Source organism: Equus caballus, chromosome 29, assembly GCF_041296265.1.
Source record: "Equus caballus isolate H_3958 breed thoroughbred chromosome 29, TB-T2T, whole genome shotgun sequence".
NCBI classification, from domain to species: Eukaryota; Metazoa; Chordata; class Mammalia; order Perissodactyla; family Equidae; genus Equus; species Equus caballus.
Genome location: NC_091712.1, coordinates 24,272,774 through 24,289,283, shown reverse-complemented (window position 1 = coordinate 24,289,283; position 16,510 = coordinate 24,272,774). Strand labels below are relative to the sequence as shown.

Below are 16,510 nucleotides of genomic sequence, written 5' to 3'. Positions count from 1 at the left end.
TGGATTGTTTGTTTTTTTGCTATTGAGTTGTAAGGGTTACGTGTTTTAGATATTAACGCCTTTTCCAATATAGGATTACAAATATTTTCTCCCATTCAGTAAGTTGCCTTTTCATTTTGTTGATGGTTTCCTTTGCTGTGCAGGAGGTTTTTAGTTTGATGTAGTCCTACATGTTTGTTTTTGCTTTTGTTGCCTTCACTTTTGGTGTCAAATTCAAAAAATCATCGTCAAGCCTGATGTCAAGGAGATTACTGCCCATGCTTCTTTCTAGGAGTTTTATGGAATCAGGTCTTGCAATCAAGTCTTTAATTCATTTTGAGTTAGTTTTTGTGTATGGTATAAGATAGTGGTCCAGTTTCATTCTTTTGCATGTGACTGTTCAGTTTTCCCATCACCATTTGTTGAAGACACTGTCCTTTCTCCATTGTATGTTCTTGGCTCCTTTGTCATAAATTAATTGACCATATATGTGTGGGTTTACTTCTGGGCTCTCTATTCTGTTTTATTGATCTACGTATCTGTTTTCTTGGCAATACTATACTGTTTTGATGACTACCACTTTGTAATATAGTTTGAAACCAGGGAACGTGATGCCTCCAGCTTTGTGACATCTCTTCTTTTGATGGCATTCCCACTGAGTGCTTAGCACAGCACCAGTACAAGGACAGACTCCATGTTTCTGTGAATATGTTTCTCTCTGTTTAAGGAGATAGCACATAAACATATGAAACAATGAACAAAATAGCTTGGGCACAGATATCACAATATGGTGGAAAGAGAACACCTTGAAGTCAGGCATAGCTTCAGTCCTACTTTTTGCTCCTACCAGCGACATGATTTTAGGCAAATTATTAACCCCATCAAGTCTCTCTCTTTTAATTTAACCTGAGGGAAAAAATAGAGATATGGATACCTTTTTTCCCTCCAGTTTGTTAGGATTAAATAGAAAAACCTGAATGGAAATTTAAAAAAGAGAAAAGAAAAAAGAAAAACTTGAACAGTAATAGGTACTTAATGCATGTTTCAAGATTCAAGAGAGTGATACTGACTTAGCGAAGGAAACAGCCTACCCATTTGTTCTGATTGTTTCCAGGCTGGAGATGGATGGCACAAAGCTTGGAAGTGTTAGTTTTGTGTTACCGAATAATCAGAGACTAGAAAACATACAATGTACAAATCATAAAGTATAGGCAAGTGTACACAGAATTAGAGATGAATATATGCTTTTAGTAAACTGGAAACTATTCTCAGAAGGCTGATAGAATGTGGATAAGCATGTGGGAGAAGGGGTGTGACAGGAAACTGGAAATATCTATTACCTTTCTCTTCTGCACTGAAATTCTCTTCACTGGCCAGGATCTGGGCTAAGGCAGCCAGCCAAGCCAGATGATCTTTCTGTATTCCTTTTCCTGGTTCAATTTCTGCAGGACTCTGACTCCCAGCCAGAGTAACTCAAAAGGTCTCTGCTTTCGGCAGTGGGTTCTACTGCCAACTTCTGTCTCCACATCTTCATGCTAGACGTTTACACTGCCAAATGCACCGGACGAAAAGCAGAATGACTCTTTGATTTCTTAGAAGCAGCAAGGTATATGGGGCTTCTATTTTATGCAAAGAAGTTTGTGATGTGCTTTGTAAAATAAAGAGAACTGTGAATCTGTGCTTAACCTCAGGCATTAGAGAGCTCAGAATCTAATCTAAGAAACTGTGGTTATGTGAAATGAGATTGCCCTGAGATTCAGATGGTAAATTAATCCACACTCAATGAGTTGGCAAAGAGGGTGGTTGGCCTGTGAAATGAAGACGGATGAGACAGTACTACATGGAGTTGCTATTAGGAGTAAATGGGTAAATTCATGAAAGCAGTTAGAATGGTACCCTGCACACAGGGTGTGTTCAATAAATGTGAGCTGTGATTGACTTTAAGCAATGTTTCTTTTGCCTGGTGATAAATGTCCCAGAATTCTTCAGCCTTCGCGAGTTTAGAAAACACCACCTTAAAGCAATGGTTCTCAAGGTTTGGGTACCTTAGAGTCACCTGGGAGAGTCCTGGGTGGAGTGAAGAATCTGCATATTTACAAGAGTTCAGAGTGATTCTGATGGTAGTAGTGATGCAAAGGGGCTTTACCCCACTTAAAATAAATATCTCCTTAAAGACATTCACTGACTTCATGTCAACTATTCCCAAACTTCAGTTCTTGGTCCAAATATCAAAGTTATTGCCCCAGACAACATCCCCTGATCCAACTGGCTTCCCTAGGGCCTTCCAGCCTTTCTTGTGCCCTCTAGAGCCCCTGTTCTGTGATCAATGTGTCCCCTTTAGCCTCAAATGATCTTGTCCCATTTCCTTCACTTGCTTGGCTCATCCAAGGCCCTCTCAAAGACTATTTATTCTCTCTTTGCCTGAATGTCTCATAGTCAGGATGAGGGGAGCAGTGTCCTTCGTGGTCCTCCTCAAAGACTTTTCAAGGTCATGAGTCCATAGTGGGAAACAAATTCATCCTTCTCCTGCTCCTACTTACCACCCCAGCTCCTGAGTATCTTGGGAGACTGCAGGGTTCACCTCATGACACATCTACCTCCTGAGCCACTTGATTCCTGGATGGAGTGAATGATGTTGCATGCTTCTGAGCACATCCAGTGTCCCTAATATGTCCAATGGGAGAACAAAGATGGCCAGGCGCAGAGTCATTATTAGACCAGGCTGAATGAGTAGTACTGAAAACTACAGAGCAGGGTAAAGAGCGGCTGGCCTGAAACATTTCTTAGGGACTATTTATTTATGCTCAAAAAGCAAGCAAGCATTAGTACCTTGCATTCAGCTTATGAACTACCATAAAATTTACCTATTACGTTGTGAAAGAAGTTTTTAGGTATAGAGCAATCCTCACAGCGATGTTACCAAGGGTCTGGAGGTGAGAGTGGTCAGTCCTGGATGCAGGCAAGAAAGGGATGCACTGATGTAGAGAATTCAAAAACAATAACCAAACCAACCAAAAATCGATGTGGTTTTAGAAAAATCATCATGTGCTGGCAATTTTAAACAACTTTAGTGATAAATTATGCCTGCCCTGAAAAATCAATTCTGAACAATTGCTGTGGTTACTGTTGAGTTTGCTATGGAGTAAGCTTCCAATGAGTGCATTTTAATGACTTTAATAAACATTGTATTGTGCTGCAAGTTAATTTAAGAACTGGTAGTTATACTGTGGACTCATCTATGCTTATTTGTCCACAGAATAATTTCGTGGAGGTTTGGTATCTTTGAAGCTAGTTTTGGAAGCCTTTTCCAAGCCTTCCAAATATGTAGTATTACATATTTTTTCATTTAACCATAGGTTTGAAATGAACAATTATAACATAGGCATTGTGAAGACAAGAAATGACTTGAGTTACTTCAGATTTGCCGTTCTCTGTGACCACTCGGGGTTTCTATTTGTGTTAAAAATTTAAGAGCGTAAATTGCAAGGTGTAATATTTTTGTTTGGTAAGCGCAAATTTTAGCTCATACATGAAATATTTGATCAAATTTAAATAATATCTTTACAATTGAAAGTTCTTTTTTATTTTAATCATAAACAATTTGTTTTAAAGCTAAAGAACAAATAAAGAAAATAACAATTGTTACTGATTATTGCATGATTATTAATTTTTGGCCTATAGAAGGGGATGTTCACAAATGATTCTCTTTGATTGTCCAATATGCTAGATATAGAAGATGCACCACTGATTCCTCAAAATGCCACTGTTAGTTTCAACTAAAATAGAACACGTTAATCAGGATAGAGAGAAAATAGACTTATAACCAACTTCTGTCTCCCTCTCCTCCCGTAATAATTCAAGAAAAAACAAGGAACCAATTAAGACCTCTGAGTATACTTTGACTTATGACCTATAAGTATGCTTTGCAGATCAGAGGAACTCTTAACTGGCATTTCAAAATTTGCGTATGTCTGTACAGTGGTAAATTCAGCAGAAGTTGCATTTTGAATATGGTTAAATATGTCAGAGGGGTATTTTAAATTTGGTGACTATCTTGTGTCAAAAATGTTCTTAATAATTTTAAAATAAGCGTATATTCTTGGCATTGAGTGGTGCAACTTAGGAAGTCGTGTAAGATGCTGTCACCAAGTTTAATTTAAATGATAAAGTGTCTTGCATGTTCTAATGGCAGCACTAGTGAAAGCTGTGTTTGGAAATGTAATTTTGTCGCCAAGCTATTTGTGAATCCGCGGATGTCTGGGGACCAGGAGTTTCGTCTCAGATTCGTCAGGCTCCCACTCCTTAGGTGCCAGTTGACCTCCTGGGCACACACTCATGCAGCCACTAGAAGAGATCACCCACATTTTTTAAATCATTTCCTCTTCCTCTCCTTTTCCCCTCTCTCCTTTCTTCTTTTCTCCCCTCCTCTGCCTTTGTGTCCTCTTCCCATTTTTACTCCATACCAACGCTTATAGCTAAATTCCCTTGATACATTCTCATAAATTAATTTGTATATGAAGCAACTCCACAGTATTTGGCAAGTGACAGTATTTTGGCTTCTATTTTCATTTCACTTGCACTAACACAATTCAAGCAACACAGAATGTAGGATTAAGATAATGTATGTAACAGGGTTGGGGGTTGGTTATGTGCTTGTTTTGCAAAATAATCTGAACTTAAAAGGCAATTGCTTTAGGACCTTGCCAAAATCAAGGATGAAAGGACTTCTCTTAAAAACCATACTTTTGATTCTCTAGAGTTGGCAAAGAACGGAACTTTCAGGGCACCAGAAGTCAACAATGAGTCAAAGGGTTTTTCAACTGTCCCTTTTGTCTTCTACCCAAAACCGTGTTAAGCAATATCTAGATATTACTCTCGTTAGTTTTCTGGCACGTACAAATGAGATATTTCTTCATAAAATCTTGGAATGATCCAGAACTCTTATTTACTTGGGCAAAAGTGGGTACAAAGAAGCCCTGCAGCACACAGCTGGGCTCTGTGACCCTGAGTGCATTTGTCCTCCAAAGGGTGGCAGTGTTCTGCCCCTTACCACCTCCTCTAGAATAGAAAATATCTGCAAGGGGGCCGGCCCAGTGGCACAGAGGTTAAGTGCACACGTTCTGCTTTGGCGGCCTGGGGCTTGCTAGTTCAGATCCCGGGTACGGACATGGTACCACTTGGCACACCTTGCTGTGGTAGGTGTCCCACGTATAAAGCAGAGGAAGATGAGCATGGGTGTTAGCTCAGGGCCAGTCTTCCTCAGCAGAAAGAGGAGGATTGGCAGCAGATGTTAGCTCAGGGCTAAACTTCCTAAAAAAAAAAAGAAAAGATCTGTGAGAAGACCTTCAGCTATCAGTCTCTTCCCTTTGGACTCATGCTCACTGGGCAGATTTTCTCTAATAACTGCCCTAACTGGCAAGGATGCACACATTTTGAACTGAGAGAAATTTCTTACAGGCATTTTGCAAACCTATCTTTCCCTTGTTGCAATATTCGTCTTCTGGGAAAGGACTTGCAGAGCCTTGGGGTAAGTTGCTTAATAGTAGCCATGGCCTGTTAATTCTGGTTTTTTTTCTCCCTAAGAGAGAGGGGAAAATATAACTGGTGAATATCAAAGTCCCCAGGCTCATACAGCGGCATTGGACCAAAGGTCTCTCAGAACAGCAGTGCTTTATTCTAAAATAAAAAATTCGCTCACCAGAGCAGGGAGCTTGACTGGAGTCCGTGGGCCCAAGGGGAGGCCTTGGCTGGGCTGCAGGTGCCGGAGACCCCTCTAAAAAAAGGCTGCCAGGCTGTTTTTGTATGTACATTTCATCAGTTTTTCAAAGCTTCTCTGACTTTCTAAAATGATCTTTTGCGTCATTCCAGAAGCTAAGATTTGCATCTGAAATTATATTGAAATTAATTCTTAATTGATAGGTGAAACTTACATGCCATTGCCTAATTCCATTTTTCAGAATGTTAAATAAAAGAAACATTCAGGAGACAAGAGTGATGCTAGAATACGGCTGACGCTTGCCCTGTTTTTCCTTCTTTTCAATTTAGTGGAACCATATTGATTTCAAGAGCTTTGCACTGAAGCGTATTGAAGTGCCCCTAATTGAAAGAGAAAGATATCTACTTAATTAGAGTAAATGTATGGTAATCTACTGGGTAAGGTTCTTGGCTTGATAAATGCAGTAAAATTCATTTACAATATTTGGTTATGTGAAAGAAAACACTAAAAAAAATTGAGTTTTTAAGTGTGAAGAGCCTTTATTTCTGAGTAGAGAAATTGTGGTTATTTTATACTTTATTTTATTGAGCTTTTCTATATTGCTTAGATAAATTAAAAAAATAGACCACTTTTCTTTATCCATGTAAGGGAAACCCTATTTTAACTGTTAGTAAATTATAACACTATTTATAGCAACAATTTCACCACATATAGTGGTGAGAAAGATTCTGAAATATTAGATAATGGTGGACCTTTAAATAGTAATTTTATAAAACTTGGGAAAATCGGTATGGAACATGTCAAAAATGATGAAAAACTGATGAAATGTCGGTTTATTGAAAGTTTGCTAGCTAATCTTTTTGTAAGTTTACATATACCTCTTGAATACTTCTATGCAAGATTTATTGCATAAAATAAATGCAATAAATGATGTCATCTCATTTTGGTTAAAAGCTTATAGCCACTCCAAGAGTTTAATGGAAAATGTTCCTATAATTAAATACATAGGTTTGTTTTTATATGGCTCCAGAATAATAACGTAATATATCGAGCACTAATGAGACTCCGGGCCCTGTGTATGCTACATGGTCTAAGAGGATTTTCTCATCCAAACCTGTCAACAGCTTTATGTGATAAGAATTAGGACTATCATCCTTGTTTTGCAGATGGAGAAACTGAAGAACCCAAATTCTGGGATTTAAGAGCTTGCACTCTTCACTACACAAAACTTATTTTAAGTTGAATTAAAAAGTAAGTAAAATAGGAAATTGCATTTTTTATTCTGGAAAACTTCAAGATTGCATAGTGAACCCTCAGGTATCCATCACCCAGCTTCAATGATCATTAGCACATGGCCAGTGTGGCTTTCTCTGTGTCCTCTATCTTCTGCCATCTCTACTACAAAGCAAGTCCCGGACATCACATTATTTCATTCAAAGGAATTTTTAAATTAAAACAAATACACTTATCAGGATGAGTATTATGATCCCGTGTTACATAAATATTAATGATATCTTAGAATTTTTAAAGCACATTTAGGTGCATCATCTCATTTAATTCTCATAATCTCTGAATTACTAATCTTTATTCCCATGTTAGAAATGAGAAAACCACGACTTTGAGAGAGATTGTCATTTCTAAGTTATAAAACAAATAGTGACAGAGTTGGGACTGAAATTTAAGCCATCAGATTCCAAATCTTAGCCTCGTTCTCTCACACCACTGTCACTTTACAGACTGATAGTTGTGAATGAACTTCAGCCACGTCACCATGGGAGCGAGAGAGAGGGAATTTAAAATGGTTCATGCATTTTACAACCTAATCTTCCATTCTCCTGAGGATTTCTGGATTTCATCATCCTTACATCAATAATTGTGTTTTGTCCTGTGTTGTGAAATTGGACTATCAGAACCTTGTAGGAATTATTCTTAGTATGAATGAGACACTGGGTTTGGATTAGGTTGAGATGTAATTAGCGCATTCTTTCTCCTGGTTAAGTTGATTCACTTCTCTGTGCTACAGATAGAATTGATACGCTAACTCAGTACCTGAATGCCGTGTTTATGCATTTACTTTTATGCTTAAACTTGCCATGCCTTAGGGGATACCAAGATGAATAAAGCAGACTCTGGCCTCAAGAAACTTACAATCTAGTGGTAGGGAAAATATATACATAAGTGTCCATAATACAAATAAAATGCTACACGTCAAGGTCATATATAGATAAGTTTAGAAGTTCAGAAGATAATAAAAATAACCATTGTTTATGAATAACTTCCCTGTTTAAGCAACAGGAATGTGTGTAATTTATTTTAGTGTTTCAACACACAACTTAAAAGGCAAATATTATTAACCCCAAATATAGATGACAAAGTTGAGGTTCAGGTGGAAGGTGACAACTGAATTGGCCTTAAGGAATGAGCAGGCTTTGCATATCTGGTGAGTTGGGCATGTCAGGGAACAGAATTTGCTACTCCAAAATGTGTCTCTTTGGCTTAATTATTTTTAGGAACAAAAGACTCAGGAAGAAACTTTGACTTTCCCTTAATTGCCTAAAAGCATTTAAGATAGAAGGCCTGTTTGAGGAAGGAGCTAATATCATAGAAAACTACAGTATATTATGATCTAAGTGTGGTAGACAAGGAGGAACCTAGCAAGGCCTTTTTGATCAAAGTCTTCTCCATGTCTCATTGTCTTGCAAGGCATGGCAAACATTTGTTTACCAAACATTGGCTTTTCCATCTCCATATGAATTGCCTTCCTCCTCTTTGAAGTCCCAAACCACTACCCCCAACATCCTCCTTTGTCTTTAGCTGAAGACGGTATTTAAGGTGGTGGCTTCAAGGATTTTGGTGAGTTACTCAGCTTTCCTGGATTTCTCCCATATATATGTGTTATTAAATTTGCTTGATTTTCTCCTATTATTCTGTCTCATGTTGATTTAATTCTTAAACCAGGCAGAAGAACCTAAAAGGGTAAAGGAATATTTTTTTCTCCCCTACAGACATCCGAGGTGAAGGAAAATGCCACAGAGAAGCACTGAAACAGCCAGGGATCTGGGAAGCAGAGAAACATCCCAGGATCAGGGATCAGGGAAAAGCAAATGGAAAGATCAAAAGCATATTCAAGGCCTCTAATTTGTAATGATGAGGAAAGACACTGACTGAATGTATATTGTCAAGTGTAGGCTGAACAAGGACAGTGTGGTTTCAGTGAAGTGTCTGCTGATCAGTGGAATTCCCCTGGACCCTCTGAGTGATGTGAGTTTTTGGGGAGGCCGTGACCTTAGAATGTACGAAACTCTCTGATTTGTGCCTTTTATTTTCACCTGTGGTTCTTTCTCTTTTTTCATTCTAGACCGTCTGCGGTCAGCTCTCTGCTATAAGCAATTTGCTAGCAGCTGAGCTTTAGTTAAAGCCTTGTAAATCACCTATATAATTATATTACTAACAAAGAATAATTCAGCAGTGAGTTAGGCTAATGAAGACATTATTATTTTATATTGTTTAACCATCTTTGTTCCGTTTAGAGTAGCCTAAGCAATTTGTTTTTATTATTATCCAGGTGTCCCCTCTATTAACTAAATTTTATTTTCTAATGTAAGAATTAATAGAAGTTATGGCAGTGAAACTATTCTGTATGATACTATAATGGTGGATACATGTTATTATTCATTTGTCAAAATCCATAGAATGTACAATCTCAAGAATGAACCCTAATGTAAACTATGGACTTTGAGTGATAATGACGTGTCCTTGTAGGTTCATCAGTTGTAGCAAAGACACCATTCTGGTGGGGCATGTTGCTAGTCAGAGAGGGCATGCACGTGTGGGGGCAGGAGACACATGGAAAATCTCTGTCCTCTCTGCTCAGTTTTCCTGCGAAACTAAAACTGCTCTAAAAAAATGAAGTTTATTAAAGAAGTTAATAGAAGTAGAAAACTGACAAAAGCCTGAAGCCGTCTATCTAGGCAATTTCACGTGGGAGTTCAGAAGTTGGTGGTAAAGGCAGGGGTAACAGTCATAGTGCAACTGGGAGCAGGTGGGAGCCTAGGTTCTTTCAGCTGCACCGGGGGTGGCAGGAGGTTCCTTAGAAAGAATAAATTTTCCTGTGGTGTGAGAAGAGACAGCTAATGAGAACACGAGAGAGGAGAGATCTTGGAGTCAGAGCAAATATTAAAGAATTCTAGAAGCGCAGCATTCATTGTCCTGTACCATCCAGAACTGATGCGCACTGAACCCTTCGTCTATCCCTTGCTTTCCAAAAAAGACTTTTAGTGATGTCTTCCCTTAGGAATGCATCTTGATTTTGTAATGGAAGTTGGCTATTAGGTTGTTTTTTATTTTTACTTTAAAGTTTCAAACACAAAGAAAAACGTGCATGTCTAATCTAATCTGTCCAATTCTGCCAAATCTCTCTCTCTCAATATTTTGTTAGAAAATTGCGACAGTGAAATATATGTGTATCCCTGGCATATACATGCCCTTTGTTCTCACACGCCTGTTTGACCTAAGTACTTTTCACCATCACTTACTCTTCCATCTCAACTCGTTTATTTTGAGGTTGCTTTTTTATTTTCACTGAATATATTCTTTTGAGTCTTAGTATTAAAAACTATAACATGACAAAAATCTGGAAAAAAAAGCAAGAGCACTGTATTGAGACTTGGAACCAGGTTTCTTTCTTATTTCTATATCGCTGGTTTCTGAAGGCCTCACTGTCCCCATCTTGTACATCTTCATTAGCCACAGACACATTTACATTCATTTAGGGGCCTGGTTGCTTGGCCAATAATTTCATTTCTTTAAAGAACTATATGACTTGTAATTACAGGAAGGGACTAAATAAGCCAGGAAATGAGGATTCCCGATCGATCCTTCAGTCACTTTCCTAGAGTGTTAGTGAAATCAATTAAGTCCTCTTGGCATAATTCTTACCATAAACCTGGAGTCATCCATGTCAATCTTATTAAAGACTAGGAAAGAAAATTCATATGGATCTGTTGAAGGGGCACAAAATAACTAAATATCTTGGGTTCAGCTACTATACTTTTAGCGAAAATAATAATATTTAATTTTAAAATATTTTATTGTCTAAAAGCAATCTGAAATTTTTCTACACAATCTCTTTATGTTGAAATTTACTATCTCTTACGAGAAATATAGCTTCAGAATTTTCTCTTGCATCACCATCTGCCAATCACAGAGAAATTCAGTGAATGCTTATGAAACTAGAATAATCACCTATGTCTTTGATGTCCTTGAATTCTTTTTACTTCTAGCATAATATTTTATTAATTTTTTTCCCATGCTCTATAAAATGTCTATGATGTCTCTATCTAAAGATCTTGGCTTTTTTATGTTGTGTAATTGTCTGATTTCTAATTGCTGCTCTCTTGTTAATCCATTTGCAAATATTTACCTCTGTTCTGTTCAGATTGAACATTCTGGAATTACTTGACATGTCAAAATCCTACATTTCTCTTTGGCTGTTTAAATGGTTATTATTGATCTCAAAAATGATTGCTTATAATTTAATTTTTCATTAGTCTTACTTTTTAAGTAAGAAAGTAAAGTTACTTTCTTCAAAAGATAATATTTGACCAAATTTTTAAGGGAAGCAGAGATGTTTCCAATGAGTGTTTTATATATATATAAAACTGGCTCACTGAGTTACTTGCAAGGGTAACATACAATGTACATAACAGTCTATATCGTATAAGTACCAACCAAGAACAGGGCGTGGGTCTTAAAGCTAGAGAAAATTGCTGGATCATGAAGAGGGGCTCCCGGGAGAGCGACTGGCTAGCTGAAGTAGCGGTGTCAAAAAGACTCAGCTGGCCATCCATTCTATTGTTTGAAGAACTGTGTCAAGATTCTAGATTCTATCTTGATGTAGGCCAGTTGACAGATACAGCAACTTACAATACATTCTAATGAAGCAGCATGACACTGAAGAAAGAGCATGGACTACAGAGTCAGAAAGGCCAAGGCTGGATTCTGCCTTTACAGTTGATAGTTGTGTGACCCTGGGCAAATTTCTTACCCTGTGGATATCAATTTCCTTCTCTGTAAAGGAACACAGCAATGTCCTCCACGTGGGGTTGCCAGAAGGATAGGGGTAGCATGGGTGAAACACAGCACCTGGCCTACAGCAAGTGTGAAGTCGCTGAGAGTGGTTGCCATCATTCCCTCCATGTCTGTGATCCCATTCTCTCGGGCTGCTCTTTCCTCCTTGGAAAACCTTTTCCTGGGCTCTTCGTCTTCTGCCCCTGCCTTAAACATGGCTGCTCCCTGGGATTCCTTCCCACATCTGTCTTTTGTTCTCTTTCTGCACATTCTCTCCGCAATCTCATTCACCACCTTGACTTCTGCCATAACCTCAGCAATGACTTCCTAATCTGAATCACGGTTCAACATTTCTCCTGGCCTCCAAATCCAGCTTCTTACTACTAATCTCTGGTTGAATATCCTACAGGGATCTCAGACTCCTCATGTCCCTATTGAACTCATCTCAGACTGTTTCCTTACGTCTCCTAACTTGGTTAAAGTAGCACTATTCAATTACTCTCTTAAGCCAAAAACCTGAGGGTCATCTTTGAAGATTCACTACCATTTTTATACCCAAATATGTCATCCATTCCTGTCAATTTGCCTCTAAAATATCTTTTCATCCCCACTGTCTTAGTTTAGGCCCCCCTTCTTTCTCTGCTGTAAGGTAGATTTCCCAGTTTCCAACATCAACCCTCTCCAGCCTATAGCAAGGCCAAGAGAATAATTTTTTTCATGTTGCTATTACTTTCTTTTAAAAAGTTTATTATGCCCTAAATGACTATTTACTGTAAAAAGAGTAGAAAATACAAATAAATAAAAATAAGACATAAAAAATATCTGTAATCTACCAGCTAGATGAAACAACTTGCTAAAAATTTGGTATATATTCTTTCAAACTATTTTAAACGTACAAATAATAAAACACTATGTAAGGTTGAATCCTTGATGAGATAAGATTGAAAAGAAACTGAACTTAAATTTGCAGTCTGACCTGCACTGGGCAATTGATGGTAAACACACTGTGCCAATAAATTAAAGTCAGACCATTGCTTGGTGATTGACTAGTGGCTGATTTTATTTTAAAGGCCCATATGGTCGAATCACATACCTTTCTTGAGGCTGTGGTTTCTCCTCAAAAAAAAAATATGTCGTTGATGTCAGTCATCCTAGCAGCGGTCAATCCTGGAGCATGAGACAAGGCAAGCTGAGGTGAGGTAAAAGGCTTTTCTCTTTGACTCCAGAAGGTCCTTTAGTCTAAACCCTGAGGAACAGGATTCCAGGGCATTTCCACTGAAGGAACAGCTATGGCTACATGGAGGAACCTGGGAGCAAACCAGCCTTATTAGGGATCAAGGGTAAGCCCTGGGAATGAGCAGTAGAAATTCTGAGTTATTCTGCGTGTGCTTCATCCTTCCCAGTATTCCCAAAACTACAGTGAGACTGGATGGAAGTTACAGCCTGCTTCCTGCTGAACTGTGGGGAAATAAGAGAAAGGTTCCATTTGATGCTTGAGACAAGATTAAATGACGAGAAAATGCGACTAGAAAGGCTGGACAGAGCCAAGACAGCCAGTAAGTAAACGTAGTCGAAATATATTCAGCACCTGGTCGGTAACAGAAAGTGAGTAAATGTAGCAGACAGTTGGCATCTTTTCAGCACTGATGGGACTTAATTTACTTTCGCTGCATGTTTTATGTGTGTGGCAATAACTTCACTGAGTGACCTTTAAAAGGCAAAATCTTCTCTAGGTGTTTGATTTTTAGCTAGGCAACAATCCTTTGAGAAAACAAGCCTTCATAAACAATAGGTGGCCATGTTTATCTGGTTCATTCATTGTTCCGAAGCTCTTCATTGTTGCCTGTCATTCATAGGTTTGTGAAATGGAGGAAGTTTCTGTGGTTAGTGGCCCCCACATGATATTTCCATGTCGCCTTCAGTGACCATGTTTCCTGGGCGCTTGTTGTATGATCTATTATCTTATGAAGGAAATTGCAGCTCTTCAGTTGAAATCTATCTTGTTAACGCTTCCTTGTTCTACTAGTGGAAAGTAGAGCTGAGATTTCCTGAGTCTCAAAATGCATTTTTAGGTACCAATTATTTTAACCTAATATCGTTGAAGACAGCAATTATAGTATAGTATACATAATAGAGTACTTAAATAGCTAAGTTTTCCCTCTGGATCTTCTGGCCTCTCAAATGTCACTGATCATGTGCATTGCATGCTACAGATCATGGGGAAGAGGTGCTCCAAATTAACGTAAGAACAAATTCTCCTTTCCATTCCTAAAGCTAATTTTATTTTACTGTTGTATTACAGATTCCAGTGGGAATCTGTTCTGTAACTTACCTTTTGTTTCTTAAGAATACTCTTCTCACAGAGTTAAGTGAAGTACCTTTTCAGTCTTCCTCTAAATATTTTGCATTCATGGATATGCAATGGGAATACTTTTAGTTTTTAAAGCACCAAGATTATGACTGGACTTTTCATAGAAGAATAAAATACACCAAGATGATTTGTGTTTTATAAATTGTTTTATGCCGATTGAATTAGATGTACACTAGTGTTTAAATATTCATGTACTCTAATATTTAAATATTTGTCTTCTCTTAAGGCCAAGATGGAGGTTATTTATACTGCTGGATCTCCAGCTTTAGCTTGTATCTTAATTGCCTAGAGAATACTGGATCCCACCCTGAGTTTCTGATTTGGTAGATCTGGCAAGGGGCCGAGAATTCACCTTTCTAAGTTTTTAGGTGATGCTGATTCTTCTGGCCTGGGGACTCCACTTGGAGAGCCACCCATTTGAACATTCAGAGAGATGCTCTTCGTAGGGCTTGCCGGGATACCGGAATGTTTCCTTGGCTAATAGGAACAGACAGGGGCCCCTCAAGGATGTTCCAGTTCTAAGTCCTTTGGTCTTATATCTCCGTTTAATTTCATGACCTTTGGAATTCTGACCCAGGTGATGGAGAGAGGGCTGATGGCTTTGGTCCCCAGTCAGCTCTTGGAGAGCAGGCAGGAGTAGAAGAGTTTGCTAGTTTAGGTTTGCACAGTTGAGTTGGAAGTCCAGGTGGAGGTGGGCTAAAGGCAAATAGAAACTATGGACCAGCGCTCAGGAGCAAGAACAGGGCTGCAGGCAGAAGGAAAACTAAGAACTTATTGATGATCCAGTGATAGATGCCTTCATTTCATTTAATCCCACAAGTCTCCTGGGGGTAGGCAATAATATTCTTTGTTTGTTTGTTTGTTTTTTTGAGGAAGATTAGCCCAGGACTAACTGCTGCCAATCCTCCGCTTTTTGCTGAGGAAGGCTGGCCCTGAGCTAACATCCATGCCCATCTTCCTCTACTTTGTATGTGGGATGCCTGCCACAGCATGGCGTGCCAAGCGGTACCATGTCCTCACCCAGGATCCAAACTGGTGAACCCTGGGCCACCGAAGCAGAACGTGCACACTTAGCTGCTGCAGCACCAGGCTGGCCCCAATAATATTCTTATTTTTATAGATGGGGAAGGAAACTGAGATTCAGAAAGGCTAGGTAACTTGTAGTTGTCTCGACCTTAAATTCGAACCCAAGTTAGTCTGTTTCTAAACTCTTTATTATATCTGTAGATGAAAGAGTTTGAGAAGGGAAGGTAGGAATAGTGTCAAATACTGCAAAAAGATCGGGTAGGATGAAGGCTGAGAAAAGGCAATTAGGGTTGCTGTTTCAAAGAAAAACTTTAGTATTTTGATTGGGGGTGTAAGTCCCCCAACTGCAGGGAGCAAGGGAGGAGAGGCAATAAGTGAAGATTCAGTTTTGAAAAGATAAGTTTTAAAAGGAAAAAGACAAGAGAATGATATCTTGAGGATTAAGGTCTTCCCTAATATACGTACCTATTACGGACTGAATTTTTGTGTCCCACCCAAATTCATATACTGAAACCCTAACCCCCATTGCGATGGTGTTTGGAGATGAAGCCTTTAGGAGGTAATTCAGTTTTGATTAGGTTAAAAGGTAGGACCCTCATGATGGGATTAGTGCCCTTATAAGAAGAGGAAGAGAGAGATCTCTCTTTCTCCATGTGCATGCACCCAGAAAAGGTCAAGTGAACACACAATAAGAAGGTGGCCATCTGCAAGCCAGCAGGAAGACCCTCACTACAACTAGACCAGGCCGGCACCCTCATCTCAGACTTCCAGCCTCCAGTAGTGTGAGGAAATAAATGGCTTTGTTTTAGCCACCCACTACATAGTATTTTGTCATAGCAGCCTGAGCTAAGGCAGCACTGACGCAAATTGGTGGGTTGCTTATTCAGACGTGGTCCATTGCAAGATTGCTCTGAGGTTTTCGAATGCATCCAACTGGAATCCCTTGATGTTTTTTCCCATCCCTACTTCTACAGGAACCCTTACAAACAAGCAGGGTATTCCAGTCTTGTCAGGGTTCTCCTGCCAAATATGCTTAATTGTGTAACTGGGTGAGGCGTGCATTGCCTCTTACATAAGAACTGGTTTTTCTGTCGTTCATCAAGCTGGACTGGGCTGCTTTCTTGCTTGTGTGCATGTGATACGTGGGGTGGTGAAGGTGGTGTTAAAGGCATTCCTTGACTGGCTTTCAGTTTTAGTTTGAGCTTTAAAGCTGATGAGCTAAAGTTCTTAACACTAAGGAAATCAACTCTATCATATGTAAGTCTTTGAAGTATTTAGAGAGCTGTCCAAAATAAATGAAATATCCAATTATTGATTCATATAGATTAGTCCATTCATATAAAAGATAG

General features: G+C 38.9%; 1 non-coding gene across 1 annotated transcript in view; it reads left to right on the top strand.

Annotated features, from left to right (window-relative positions):
• OTUD1 (OTU deubiquitinase 1) overlaps positions 1-16,510 on the top strand; it is a 102,133-nt gene that overhangs the window by 55,588 nt on the left and 30,035 nt on the right. Inside the window, exons 2-4 of the transcript XR_011433893.1 lie at positions 6,862-6,946; positions 8,701-8,956; positions 13,168-13,320. This is a non-coding gene — a transcript (OTU deubiquitinase 1). The remainder of the gene's footprint in view (positions 1-6,861; positions 6,947-8,700; positions 8,957-13,167; positions 13,321-16,510) is intronic.